Source organism: Bubalus bubalis, chromosome X (assembly GCF_019923935.1).
Source record: "Bubalus bubalis isolate 160015118507 breed Murrah chromosome X, NDDB_SH_1, whole genome shotgun sequence".
In the NCBI taxonomy this organism is placed as follows: Eukaryota; Metazoa; Chordata; class Mammalia; order Artiodactyla; family Bovidae; genus Bubalus; species Bubalus bubalis.
Genome location: NC_059181.1, coordinates 97968234 through 97983601, shown reverse-complemented (window position 1 = coordinate 97983601; position 15368 = coordinate 97968234).

The window sequence follows — 15368 nt, the reverse complement described above, 5'->3', positions numbered from 1 at the left end:
TTCGCAGCACAAAGTCTTAACCACTGGACCACCAGGGAAGTCTTGATTTCTCTTTTAATAAATAGAATGAACCTGATTACTAACACCAATGCCATCTTAGTTCCCTGATCAGGTATCAAACCTGCACCCCCTGCATTCGCAGCACAAAGTCTTAACCACTGGACCACCAGGGAAGTCTTGATTTCTCTTTTAATAAATAGAATGAACCTGATTACTAACACCAAGAAAATGTGTAGGCTGAAAATACAAAGTAACAGGACTTAATATGTATTGATAGTCAGGCCCTAAGCTCAATGATTTACATGAATTTTCTCATTGCATACTCACAATAAACTTGTGAAGTAGGTGCTTTAGTTACCCCCATTTTACAGAAGATGAGAATGAGGCTCAGAGAAAATTACTTGTCCAAGATCTAAGATTCCAACCTAGGTTTGTTTGACTGCAGTTTGTACCCTTAACTCTGCTGCACAGACTCTAGTATAAATAGGTGAAAGGAAGATTTAGGAAGTTCACTGATTGTAGATCCCTAATAATATATGAAAGGACATTTTAGGATATTCAGGGTGTTTTAAAAAATATTTTGAGGTTATTGCTTTGTAATGAAGTAATGCAAGGTAATTTGTAATGCAAGGTAATTCCACCAAAATATCCTTTGATATCTTGGAGAGTCACTGATTTGACCCAATAAGGCATTTCCTGTGTTCTTAATTTCTTAGGTTTATCAATAGCTAATTCCTTTAGTCAATTAGGGTATCATTAGGAGCAATTGTTTTAAATTCACTATGAATTCAGAACCCTTTTTCTGAATTCTCATAACCCCAAATTTCTCAAATGTATAGATTTTTAAAACATATTATAAAATATGTAAAAAATACATATCTTTCAAAATTCTCCTTTATGGTGGTCAAAGATTCCCCCAAAGTCAAGTGATGAGAGGAGGAAACATGAAGTTCCTGAAATTTTTCTTCCCATCATGCAAAGAAGGATAATAGTGACATAGAATATAATTAAAATACCTCTCAACAGGAAGTACAAGAATTACATATATATATATATATAAAAGCAGCATGTCAATAATTCTTCTCATCTCATAAAGCCTTGCCAAAATTATATATTCTTAAATAAAACCTAACAGCATTCAAATATCTGAGTATTTATAACCTCCAAATTTAGAATCCTTTTCTTCTACCAAAACTGTACAAATATTTGGCAAAACTAATACAATTATGTAAAGTTTAAAAATAAAATTAAATTAAAAAAATTAAAAAAAAAGAATAAATCAGAACTTTTAAAAAAATTTCAGCTTTCAAAAATCAAGTAATCATCAAAATGGCTAAATTTACTGCATGAATCATTAACTGAGTTAAACAACTTAGTGACTTTACATAAGGGAAGAAGAAAACTTTTTTTTTACACAGGTCTGATGTTGAGGTTTTGCAAAATTGTTTTTATTTTTAACAAAGCAATATACAAACTATGTACAAATTTAATCAGTAAAAAATGACTGCCCCTTTCCCCACGGTTCCATTACCAATAGGCAACCAATTCTGACTGTTTTGGGCTTTAGTTCTGTTAACTCATAACAATAGTTCTTCTGTTAACTCAAAGTTAATGACACATTTTGTTTTAAAAAGTCCCATATACCCATTATTCAGCTACACAAATTATGAACATTTTGCCAAAGTTGCTTCATCCAGGACTTTTCTTTCTGCGTTTTCCCTAGAATTTCTTATAATTTCAGGTTTTATCTCCTTAGCTAACCAGTCGGTGGGGCAGGGGTCAAGTGTAACTTTCAGCTCCAATATACAGCTTCTCTGTTCTTTGGTCAGTGCCTGGAAACTGTGCCTTTGCTTTGTTGTTTGCAAAGGAAACAATTTAGATTGCTGGGAACACAAGACAATAAGGTAAAATTTGTAGCACTGGGCCACCATTTTCCTAAATGGCATTTATTAGTTTTATATTTTTACATAATTGGCATACAATGAATTGCACATATTTCAAAGTGTACAATTTGCCAAGTTTCAAAATATGCATACACCTTTGAAATCATCCCATAGTCAATGTAATGAACACATCCCTCACCCAAAAATGTTTTCTCATATCCTCTGCATCTCAGTTCCATCAAACTCTTTGCAATCTCATGGACTATAGCCTGCCAGGCCTCTCTGTCCATGGGATAGTCCAGGCAAGAATTGTGGAGTAGGTTATCATTTCTCCCTCCAGGGGATCTTCCCAACCCAGGGAAGAACCCGTCTCCAGTATCTCTTGCATTGGCAACAGATTCTTTACCTCTGAGCCACCTGGGAAACATGCCTCTTCCCATACCCCTTCCCCAAACTGGAAACCAGTAATCAGTTTTTGACACTATAGTTGACATTTTCTAGAGTTCTAAATAAATGCAATCATATGGTATATACTCTTTTTATCTGACTTCTTCCATGAAGTATAATTATTTTGAGATTTATCGATATTGTGTGGATCCATAGTTCTTTTATTTTGGTTGCTTTGAATAGCTATCTATTGAACAGATGAATATACAACTATTAGTTTATCCATTCACTTCTTGAAGGACATTTGGATTGTTTCCAGTTTTGACATATTACAAATAAAGCTGTAATGAACATTCATGTATAAGTCTTTGTATGAACACATGCTTTATTTTCCCTTGGGTAAATTATATATATATATGAGTGGGATGGTTGAATTGTGTGGTAGGCATGTGTAGAACTTCAAGAAACTGCCAAACTGTTTTCCCAAAATGGCTGTACCATTTCATATTTACACATTCAGTGTATGAGAGTTTCAATTTCCCCCGTACTTGTTATGTATGATCAATCTTTTTAGTTTTAACCATTCCAAAAGGTACAAAACAATATCTCATTTTGGTTTATTTTGCATTTCCCAGATCACTAATATCATGCAGCTCTGAATGTACTTACTAGCCACTCTTATATCTTCTTTGGTGAAGTTTCTATTCAAATTATTTTCCTATCATCTCAAATGTCTTGAGAACACCCTCACATTTGCTAATTTACTAGAACTCACAGGACTCAGCAATAGGTTTTACACATGGCTAACATCTGTCACAGAAAGAGTTTATAGAGCATGAGCAACAGGAACAAGATTATCTACTGGGTGGAGTCCAGAGTGACTAGGTATAGGCTTTCTAAGTTCTTTTCCATCTGGAGTCCCATGGGACAAACTTTTTCTCTGGCTGTGAACTACAGGGACATCTGTGAAAACTCTCTGTGCAGGGAAGCCCATTAAAGACTCAAAGTCCAAGGCTTTTATGGAGAGCTGGGCATGTGGACATATACTGCTATGCAACCACCTATAGCAACCAGAACTCAGGACCCCAACAATGAAGTCACATGTGCATGATCAACTTGATGTTAGTGCAAAACAATCTGGACAAGATAGTATAACATGATCCATTGTTCCAGGTATACACAATAAAATTCTCAATCGTTAACATAAAAAAAACATTCAGAGGGTGTCCAAAACTCAGTAATGACTCTAAGTTCACTTGGAGATATGTGACATGTAAACAACAAGACCTGCTATGCTCTTTTCTCATACTCATTTTATTATCAGTTTGCTTACTTATTATTGAAATTTAGGAGTTCTTTATATACTGTCTATATAAAAGTGAAAGTGTTAGTCACTCAGTCATGTCCCACTCTTTATGATCTCATGGACTATAGCCCACCAGGCTCTTCTGTCCATGGAATTTTCCAGGCACGTATACTGAAGTGGGTTTCCATTTCCTTCTCCAGCAGGGACTGAACCTCGTTCTCCCACATTGCAGGCAGACTGTTTAACAACATTTATCAAATATATGTTTTGCAAAGATTTTCTCCTAGTCCTTGGTTTGTCCTCTTAGCCTCCTAACAGTATCATATAGATAGCATAAATTTTTAATGTTGATAAAGTCCAATTATCAGTTTGTTGTTTTATGTACTGTGTTTGAGTATTATAGCTAAGAAATCTTTGGCAAAGTCAAGATTTAAAATATATTTCCTATGTTTTCTTCTAGCATTTTCATAGTTTTAGGTTTTCATATTTAACTCCATGATCCATTTAGAGTTAATTTTTGTATATGGTTTGACCAGGGGTATTTTAAAGCAAATCTTTGACATAATATATTTTTACTCATAAATACTTTGGTATGTATTTTCACAAGGTTGAGGAGAATTTTTACAAACATAATTCCAATAACTTTATCATAATCACTTAATAACATTCAGTTCAAATCTCCCCAACTGTCCCCCAAATACCTTCTATTTAAATTAATATCTAAACAAAATCAGCATATTGCACTATGCTGACATGTTTCTTAAATCTCTAAAATCTATAATAGATCCCTTATAGATTTTCCCATGTTGTTGTTCAGTCACTAAGTCATGTCTGACTACTTGAGATCCCATGGACTGCAGCATGCCAGGGATCTCTGTCCCTCACCATCTCTCAGACTTTGCTCAAGTTCATGCCCATTTAATCAGTGATGCCATCCAACCACCTCATCCTCTGTTGCTCTCTTCTCCTTCTGTTTTCTGTCTTTCCCAGCATCAGGGTCTTTTCCAATGAGTCGGCTGTTCGCATCAAGTGGCCAAAACATTGGAGATTCAGCTTTAGCATCAGTCCTCCCAATGAGTATTCAGGGTTGATTTCCTTTAGGATTGACTGGTTTGATCTCCTTGCTGTCCAAGAGACTCTTGGATTATTAATATTAATATTAATTATTAATACTCATTTTTAAAAATAATCCAGGTCCCTTGGGCCAAGGAATTTCCCACATTCTGGGTTTGGCTCATTGTATCCTTGTGATATTTTAAATATATTGCTCTGCCATTTTTTAATTTAGTGATCTTGCATGTGTGAATGCTCAGTCACTTTGGTTGTGTGACCCCATGGACTGTAGCCCAACAGAACTCCATGGAATTCTCCAGACAAGAATACTGAAGTGGGCTGCCATGCCCTCCTCCAGAGGATCTTCCTGACCCAGGGATGGAATTAGTGTCTCCTGCACTACAGGTGGATTCTTTACTGGTGAGCCACTGGGGAAGCCCTAGCTTATTAATCTTAAACATCATTTATTTTCTCTGTGCTTTGAAAGACAAGGATTTGGCTAACATATTACTCTATACTTCCCTCTTTCTAATTATCTTTTCAACATCTTTAGGAATAGAATAAACATGGAAGACTTTTTTTCTGAAGAATCAATGTATACTTATTTACCTTTTTCCAAGTAATATCTTTATTTACTCTTGGCTCTACCCAAACTACCAAATACTATAAAAAACTGGATTTTATCCAATGTAGTAGCAGTGGGGGAATGGAGAATAGAAATTTGAGAAATATCTCAGAAGAAGGTCTAACAATATTGAATGAAGGGAGGAGGGAGGAAGGAATGAGAATGATTGCTTAATTTCTGCTTTCAAAAACTGAGTACATGTTGGTACCTTTCAGAACAACAGAAGAGGAGGAGCAGGTTTGGGAAAGACACTGGGGACACAAAGAAAATAAATTCAGTTTTTGACACTGAGATATGGGATATCTATAAACAGTCAGGTAAAGATGCCCAGTAGACCAATGGAAGTTTGGATCTGGAGATTCAGAGAGATATGTAAACTAGAGTTACTGATTTGAGAATCATCCAATTAACGGGTTATAGCTGCATCCATCGGAGAAGGCAATGGCACCCCACTCCAGTACTCTTGCCTGGAAAATCCCATGGATGGAGGAGCCTGGTAGGCTGTAGTCCATGGGGTCGCTAAAAGTCGGACATGACTGAGGGACTTCCCTTTCACTTTTCACTTTCATGCATTGGAGAAGGAAATGGCAACCCACTCAAGTGTTCTTGCCTGCAGAATCCCAGGGATGGGGGAGCCTGGTGGGCTGCCGTCTATGGGGTCGCACAGAGTCGGACACGACTGAAGCGACTTAGCAGCAGCAGCAGCTGCATCCATGAACGTGGATGTAAGTGCTGCCCAGGGAAGGTGTAAAGAGTAAGGAAAGAGGAAGAAAAACAACAGAACCCAAGAAACACCAAGATTTAAGGAGACAGAAGCAGTTGTTACCATGTATTATAAGTACCACAATCAAGACATGCATGGGGTACCCTAGTGACTCAAGATTGATCAACTGGGTAGGGAGAATTTACAAAGAGTTTTAGTTTGGTTTGGATACTGATGGATGTATAGGAGTTTGCCAATGGGATGAGCTGGAGAAGACTCTTGAGAGTCTCTTAGACTGCAAGGAGATCCAACCAGTTCATCCTAAAGGAAATCAGTCCTGAATATTCATTGGAAGGACTGATGCTGAAGCTGAAGCTCCAATACTTTGGCCACCTGATGCGAAGAACTGACTCGTTGGAAAAGCCCATGATGCTGGGAAAGATTGAAGGCAGGAGGAGAAGGGGATGACAGAGGATGAGATGGTTGGATGGCATCATTGACTTGATGGACCTGAGTTTGAATAAGCTCTGGGAGTTGGTGATTGACAGGGAAGCAAGCCTGGCATGCTGCAGTCCATGGGGTCGCAAAGAGACGGACATGACTGAGGGACTGAACTGAACTGAACTGAACTAATGGAATGAGAGTCAAGAAAGAAGACAAACTCACCTATTTTACAAGGAAAACAGAGGACCTCAAATGAGAGTTCTCTCAACCATCCCACACTATGATACACAGATGTTCATAGCTGTGTTCCTCAAAGTGTGGTCAGCAATTCACTTGCATAGGAATCACAGAGTGGGGACTTCCTTGGTAGTCCAGTGGCTAAGACTCCATGCTTCTACCTCAAGGGGCCCAGGTTCAATCCCTGGTTGGGGAACTGGATCCCATACGCCCCAGTTAAGAGTTCTCATGTTGCAACAACTGAGGATCCTGAGTGCCACAACTGAGACCCTGCACAGCCAAATATATACACATATATACATATATTTAAGTATTAAAAAAAAAATCACAGAGGGCTTTATCAAATTGAATGTTATGGGTTCCACCTTAGACCTACTGAATCAGAATCATTGGGGTGGGGTGCATGAGGAATCTACATTTTAAACAAGTTCTTTATAAGTGATTCTGAAGTAAATGGTTTGAGTGTTAAATTCTGTACAAACTAGGCTGTGACCATGGGAACATTCAGCTGAAGTGGAATGGAAATAAAAGGCTTTGGGGTTGATTAAATCTAAGTATGGCTATCTTCAATTTGCTTCTCTCTTCTTGCCAGTTTTAGCAGGAAGGCCTAGTGGGAAAAAGGGGAATAGGGAGATTTTGCAAAAGTATAATGACTCCATCTGTTTTCCATCATTAGAAAGGAAAAATGAGCCATAGAAGACTAAGAGGAGAGCAGTTTTCCTCTGAGCTGGTCCTAAGTCAATCAGGAAGCACATATAGACATCTTGATGGAAACAGAATCAACAGTTGATTTGGTTGATTGAATGTGGTCCTTAACACAATAACACCAGCCAATAAAAACAACACACTCATGAATTCTCCTGATTTTGTTTTCACATTTCAGCTAGTTCTCTGGCACTTTATACTCAGCTCTTCCTAGTGAATTCATCTTACCTGAAGTCACTTAATGCTTAATTTTTCATTTGATCAATAATTCCAGGGATAAAAATTTCCATGTTTCCCATAATTCTTATCCTGAAAAGAGGAAATCTGAAGTCGAGCCACTGTGTACTGTTTCATTAGAAAATATTTCTATCTGTGTCTCCATAAAAAAAATAACTATATGTTAGGAAATACATAATTTGAAGTTCCTTGTGAAATAGATTACTCTTGAGAATTAATTTGTGTCCTTATAGAATCCCAGGGATGTACTCTCAAACTAAATTTGATGGACTATCAATATTCTGCTATGGCTAGAAATATTATTCTACTGAGAAATTAGCTAATGGGTTTGGTTATTTTGTCAAAGCAGCTATCTACATGAGTTTCCAGAGTTGAGTATATTTTGCTGGAAATACACTAACTTCAGAAGATTGTAACATTGCTTTGCTTTGAGGAAAGCTGTAACTATTTCTATTCATTCTTTGTAATTTTTCTGGAAAACAAATCACATCATAAAACAATTGTCTTCTTTGAAAAGACTACTATACAAGGCCCTTTCCTGTGATAAAATTAAGTTAATTCTATTTCTGAAATTAAACCTGAAGAAAAATAAGATTTCATAAGAAAACTAACTTTTCTCTTTGTGGATCCACTAATTCCATTTATCATTCATAGTTTTCTAAGATACATTTCCTGGTTCATGTACGGTGCTAGTAAGTTAGTAAGGCAGGAGAAGCAGATGATAGCCCCTAGTTACCCAGAAGTTAGAAGCTGCTTTAGAGAATATAAGATGTGTGACAGGAAATTAACTGTTACTTCTACTGTGATTCTATCCAGGAACTGAGGGATTATGTTGTTTAAAAAAAGAAAAAAAGAACCATGAAACCTTATTAGAGAAAGCATAAGGCATGTCAGTGTGTGTGCAAATTTGTGTAAAGGAAAGATACAAGAGAAAAACACTGGGTTACTATTGTGTATTTTCTGTAGAGGAAAAGAAATTCTAATGTAGTGTATATAAATATTCTCACAGGACCATGAGATTTCTTTCTTTTTTAAAATTCCATACTTACCAAACCAATCTTTTAGTTACTATATTAGTTTGCCAGCTATTTTAGTCTTTTCTAGGGCTGCTTTAACAAAGTGCCACTAACTGGTGGTTTAAAAGGAAATTTATTTCTCACAATTCTGGAGGCTAGATATCTGAGATCAAAGCAACCATATGGTTGGTTTCTTCTCAGGCCTCTCTGCTTAGCTGGAGTATAGCCATCTTCTCTCTGTGTCTTCACATGGCTTTCCCTCTGTGTGTCTCTCTGTCCTAATAGTCTCTTCTTATAGGAGCATGGATAATATTGCACTAGGACCCACCCTAATGACTTCATTTCATCTTACCTATCTCTTTGAAGACCTTATCTTCAAATACAGTTTATAGTCTGAGATACCAGGGATTAAGACTTCAATATATGATGACACAAATGAACTTATTTATGAAACAGAAACAGACTCACAGACATAGAAAACAAACTTATGGTTACCAAAGGAGAAAGGGAGTAGGGGAGGGATAAATTAGGAATTTGGGATTAGCAGATATAAACTACTATGCATAAAATAGATAAACAACAAGGTCTTACTGTATAGCACAGGGAACCATATTCAGTATCTTATAATAAACCATAATGGAATATAATATGAAAAAGAATATATATATATATGTATATAATGAAATCACTTTGCTGTATACCAGAAACTAACACAATATTATAAATCAACTATACTTCAATTAAAAAAAAAAGACTTCAGTGTATGAATTTTGGGAGTATACAATTCAGCCCATTAACAGTGATTATTTCAGGTTTCCATATATATTAATATATAGAAAGAAAGTGAAGTAGCTCAGTCGTGTCCAACTCTTTGCGACCCCATGGACTGTAGCCTAACAGGCTCCTCCATCCATGGGATTTTCCAGGCACGAGTACTGGAGTGGGTTGCCATTTCCTTCTCCAGGAGATCTTCCCGACCCAGGGATTGAACACGGATCTCCTGCATTGTAGGCAGATGCTTTACTGTCTGAGCCACCAGGGAATATATAGAAAGCTCCCTATAAATATATATCATCTAATTGGCTTTTTGGTAAAATCTAGTTGACTGTGAGCTACCTTTCTAAAGGTATGATCTGCTTGGGGGATCAATATTCATTTCTGGATGCCTACTCTGTTTCAGACACTGGCATAGGTTCTAGAGCTGAAAAGACAAACACATAGCTTGTTCTTGAAGAGTTTGCAGTCTGGAGGAAGGGAATCAATATAAACAAGCAAGTACAATAAAATGTGCTAAATATTATTACAGAGGAAATGCAACATTAAAGGAGCAAATTCAGCTAGACCCACTGTGACTCAACCAAGATAAAAGAATATATTAAGTTCTAGAATACTGCCTTATTAATACTATTGCATAAAGTAGTAAAGCTTATTATTTTTAAGACAATTTATTCATATATTAATTTTTTGCCTTAAGTCTTAAGGCATGTACATATTTTTTTAAAAAAACTTTATAAAATGCTGTTTATATATGTAAAAAAACTCATCAGAAATATGCTAATTTTTGTCATAATATGATGGTCATGACCTTGCAGAGTGTGTTATACAAATTAAAAATCAGTTTTGATAAGATACTATAAACTAAGCCATCATTGAACACAAGGCTATATATATAAGAACTCTGAAATCCAAGGACAGTTTAAAAGAAAAACAAACTAATACATGAATTGTTTGCCAAGAACTAGAACAATCCCTGATGACATAAAAGAATGAGGGTACAGAAGTAGTGAAATAACCCAACTTATTATCAAGAACTATATAAATTAGCAGATATCTATCTTACAAAAGTTATCATGAAATTATGATACACTTCAAGAAACATCAAATGCATTTTAGATTATTTTTGATAATACCACAGTTTTCCTGATAACCAAGGATAAATTGATCACAAATCTCTATTTACACCAGTGAATCTTCATTATAGATCTCTTTTCTCCTTCAAAGATGCTATTACAGGTGGAAGAAAAAGGTTTTAGGTCAGCAAATAACACTAAGGAAAGGTCAGAGAATCCTCTTTGGAGTCATACATTTAAAATGGTACTTTAATATGAATCTACCAAATAAGAAGAAATATGGCATGACAAATGCTCACAAATTAAGGACATAGTTGTCAAGGGCTGATAAACCCATTCCATAAAGAAACCAATTTTTTCTTCCTATTGACTTCTTCTTTCTTGGCTTTCTTGAAATAAAATACATAGCTATGTAATTTAGCTTTGTAATATGTAAAATAAGAAAGCTGAACTAAATTAATTTTATGGTCCCTGTCCAGAACTTTAAAAGATCTGAGATTTTACCCTACATACAAGTTAACAAGTTAGTTAGACACAGTTTCATAGATGCTGGCAAAAGACTCCAGGGTCAAAGACAAGTGGCAGTTTATTAACACCAACAATATCATTTGCTAGAGTATCTGCATTTCTACCAGTTCCTTGGATCCCAATTCCCGTAGAGTGATGCAGAGACAGCTGGGAAAATACCTGCCCATGCAATAGGGTACATGATAAGAGAGGAATTCTAAATTTGTCACCTTATAATGGGCAGTCATCTCAGGAGGAAAATACTACCTTTATGTCATGGCTATTCACTACACAGAAATTCTTTTTTAAAAAATTGATATATAATTCATGTATCATAACCCTTAAAAGTGTATGGTTCAGTGGCTATGAGTATGTTAACAAACTTGTACAACCAGTCACTCTCCATCCCCCTCCTCCAACCCCCTGGGAACCACTAATGTACTTTTGACTCTGTGGATTTGCCTGTTCTGGACATTTAATGTAAATGGAATCATACAACATGTAACCTTTTTTGTGACAGGTTTCTTTCACTCAGCACAATGTTCAAGGTTCATGTTATAACATAAAGCAGCTTTTCATTTCTTATGGCTAAATAATATATTGTAAGGATGCAACATATTTTATTTATCTATTTGTAAGCTGATAGGCATTTGGGCTGTTTCCATCTTTTGACTATTATGAACAATAGTGGCATGAATATTCATGTGCCAGTTTTTGTGAGAACATATATTTTTAATCCTCTTGAGTATATAACTAACAGTGAAATTGTAGCATCACATAGAAACTGTGTTCAGCTTTTTAAAAAACTACCAAACTGTCTTCCAAAGCAGGTGTACCATTTTATATTCCCACCAGCTATGTAAAAGGGTTCCAACTTCTCTATATCCTTGTCAAAACTTGTTATTTTCTGTCTTCTTGATTATAGCCATCATAGTGAGTGTGAAGTGGTATCTCATTGTGGTTATGATTTGCATTTCCTTAATGTCTAGTGATACTGAGCATCTTTTCATGTGCTTATTGGTCATTTTCAGATCTTCTGAGAAATGTTTATTCAAATCCTTTGCCCCTTTTTATATTGGATTATCTGTCTTTTATTGCTGAGTTTTAAGAGTTTTTTTTAATATATATTCAGGATACTAGACCCTTATCAGATACACAATTTGCAAACACTTTCTTGATAATGTCCTCTGAAGCACGAGGACATCGTGTTTAATTATAATGAGGTTTCTTTTTGTTGTTGTTATACATAAGAAACCAAAGTCTGGAATATTTACACCTATGTTTCTTCTAAGGGTTTTACAGATTTAGTTTCTCCATTTAGGTCTTTGGTCCATTTTGAGTTAACTGTTGTATTGAAATATGATGTCAAGTAGAGAATCCAACTTCCTTTTCATGTGTATACCTAGTTGACTCAGTGCTATTTGTTGAAATGACTACTATTTTCCATTGAAAACTTCTATTGTAAAAAATCAGTCGAACAGGGCTAGTGGTTGGCATCAGGGGCTTTCACTGCCAGGTACTAGGTTCGATCCCTGGTTGAGGAACTAAGATCCTGAAAGCCATGTGCATGGCTAATAAATAAATAGACCATAAGTGATTGGTTTACTTCTGGTTTATTTTTATGAGAGTACTACACAATTTTCATTATAGCTTTCTGCTAAATTCTGAAATCAGGAAGTTGACAAAATCCAGCACTCGGTAGACTGTTTTTTTTGTTTTGTTTTTTGTTTTTTTTTTTGACTGCACTACGGGGCTTATGGGATCTTAGTTTCCCCAACTAGAGATTGAACCTGAGCCCATGGCAGTGAAAGCATGGAGTCCTAACCACTGGATCACTAGGGAATTCTCTCTCAAGCCACTTGTTCAACAGTATTACTAATGGTTTTAGCTTGTGCTGGTCTTCACTAGTGGCTCAGATGGTAAAGAATCTGCCTGCAATGCGGGAGACCTGAGTTCAATCCCTGGGTCAGGAAGATCCCCTAGAGAAGGAAACGGCAACCCACTACAGTATTCTTGCCTGGAGAATTCAATGGACAGAGGAGCCTGATGGCTACAGTCCATTGGGTCACAAAGAGTCAGACATGACTGAGTGACTAATACTTTACTTTACTTTACTTTAAGCCAGCAGGAAAGAGAAATGAAATACATCCAGATTGCCAATGATTAAGTAAAACTGCCTTTATTTGCAGAAGATGTGATTGCTTATGTTGAAAATTCAATAGAATTTACAAAAAAGCTACCAGAACTCATAAGTGAGTTTAGCCAAGTTGCAAGACATAATACCAATAAATAAAAATCAATTATTTTTTATATACTTGCAATGAACTACAGGAAGCTAAAATTTTTAAAATATCAATTCCATTTATAGTAGACCAAAAACTATAAAGCCTTTAGGAATAGATCTGACAAAAGAAGTGAAACCTTTAAACTGAAAACAGAAACCATTATTGAGAAAAATTAGAAAAGACCTAAATAAATGGAGAAAGATAACTTTTTCATGAATTGAAGGACTAAATTTTGTAAGGAAGCCAATTCTTCCCCAATATATCTGTAGACTCAATGCATTCCCACAAAGCCCCAGCAGGCTTTTTAAAAAAAGAAATTTACAAGTTGATTCTAAAATTCGCATAGAAATGCAAGCAATTTTGAAAGAGAAGAGCGAACTTGAAGGGTTAAAACTATCTAATTTCAAAACTTATAGAACTACAGCAATCAAAACAGTGTGGTTTTGACCTAAGATAGACAAATAGATGAATAAAATAGAATATAAATACTTCAGAAATAAACCCACACATGTATTGACAATGGATATTTTACAAAGGTGGAGATGGAGAAAAGTGCAAAGTGGATAGAAAATGGTGTTTTTTTTTTTTTTTTTTAAGAATGACTAAAATATGTATATTTTTTGTTTTGTTTTTGTTTTTTTAATTTTATTTTAATTTTAAACCTTACAATATTGTATTGGTTTTGCCAAATATTGAAATGAATCCGCCACAGGTATACATGTGTTCCCCATCCTGAACCCTCCTCCCTCCTCCCTCCCCATACCCTCCCTCTGGGTCGTCCCAGTGCACCAGCCCCAAGCATCCAGTATCATGCATCGAACCTGGACTGGTGACTCGTTTCATACATGATATTATACATGTCTCAATGCCATTCTCTCAAATCTCCCCACCCTCTCCCTCTCCCACAGAGTCCATAAGACTGTTCTATACATTAGTGTCTCTTTTGCTGTCTCGTACACAGGGTTATTGTTACCATCTTTCTAAATTCCATATATATGCGTTAGTATATTGTATTGGTGTTTTTCTTTCTGGCTTACTTCACTCTGTATAATAGGTTCCAGTTTCATCCACCTCATTAGAACTGATTTAAATGTATTCTTTTTAATGGCTGAGTAATACTCCATTGTGTATATGTACCACTGCTTTCTTATCCATTCATCTGCTGATGGACATCTAGGTTGCTTCCATGTCCTGGCTATTATAAACAGTGCTGCGATGAACATTGGGGTACACGTGTCTCTTTCCCTTCTGGTTTCCTCAGTGTGTATGCCCAGCAGTGGGATTGCTGGATCATAAGGCAGTTCTATTTCCAGTTTTTTAAGGAATCTCCACACTGTTATCCATAGTGGCTGTACTAGTTTGCATTCCCACCAACAGTGTAAGAGGGTTCCCTTTTCTCCACACCCTCTTCAGCATTTATTGCTTGTAGACTTTTGGATCGCAGCCATTCTGACTGGTGTGAAATGGTACCTCATAGTGGTTTTGATTTGCATTTCTCTGATAATGAGTGATGTTGAGCATCTTTTCATGTGTTTGTTAGCCATCTGTATGTCTTCTTTGGAGAAATGTCTATTTAGTTCTTTGGCCCATTTTTTGACTGGGTTTTTCAACAAATAGTAGTGGAACAACTGGATGTCTACATACAAAATCACAAACAAAACTAGAATTTCAATCCCTTGCCCCATTACAAAATTTAATTCAAAGGAAGGATCATAAACCAAAATTTAACAGCTAAAACTATAAAAGTTTCTCGAAGAAAACATAGACAAATTTAATGAACTTGGGTTATCAAAATTTTTTAGATATCACTCCTAGTGTACAGTTGATAAAAATCAGTAAATTGTCATTTCATCAAAATTTAAAACCTCTGTTTTTCAAAAGATTTGGTTAATGGAATGAGAAAACAAGGAACAGATTTTGGAGAAAATATTTGCAAAGCACACATCTGATATAAGACTTCCATTCAGAATACAAAAAGAATGTCAAAATTCAGTAATGAGAAAACCATCAACCCAATTAAAAATAAATATTAGAGGAGACATTTCAGTCATTTAGATAGGAAATAAACATGTGACACACTAGCAAAGTAAATCTCTCACAAGCTAGCAAAGTAATGCTCAAAATTCTCCA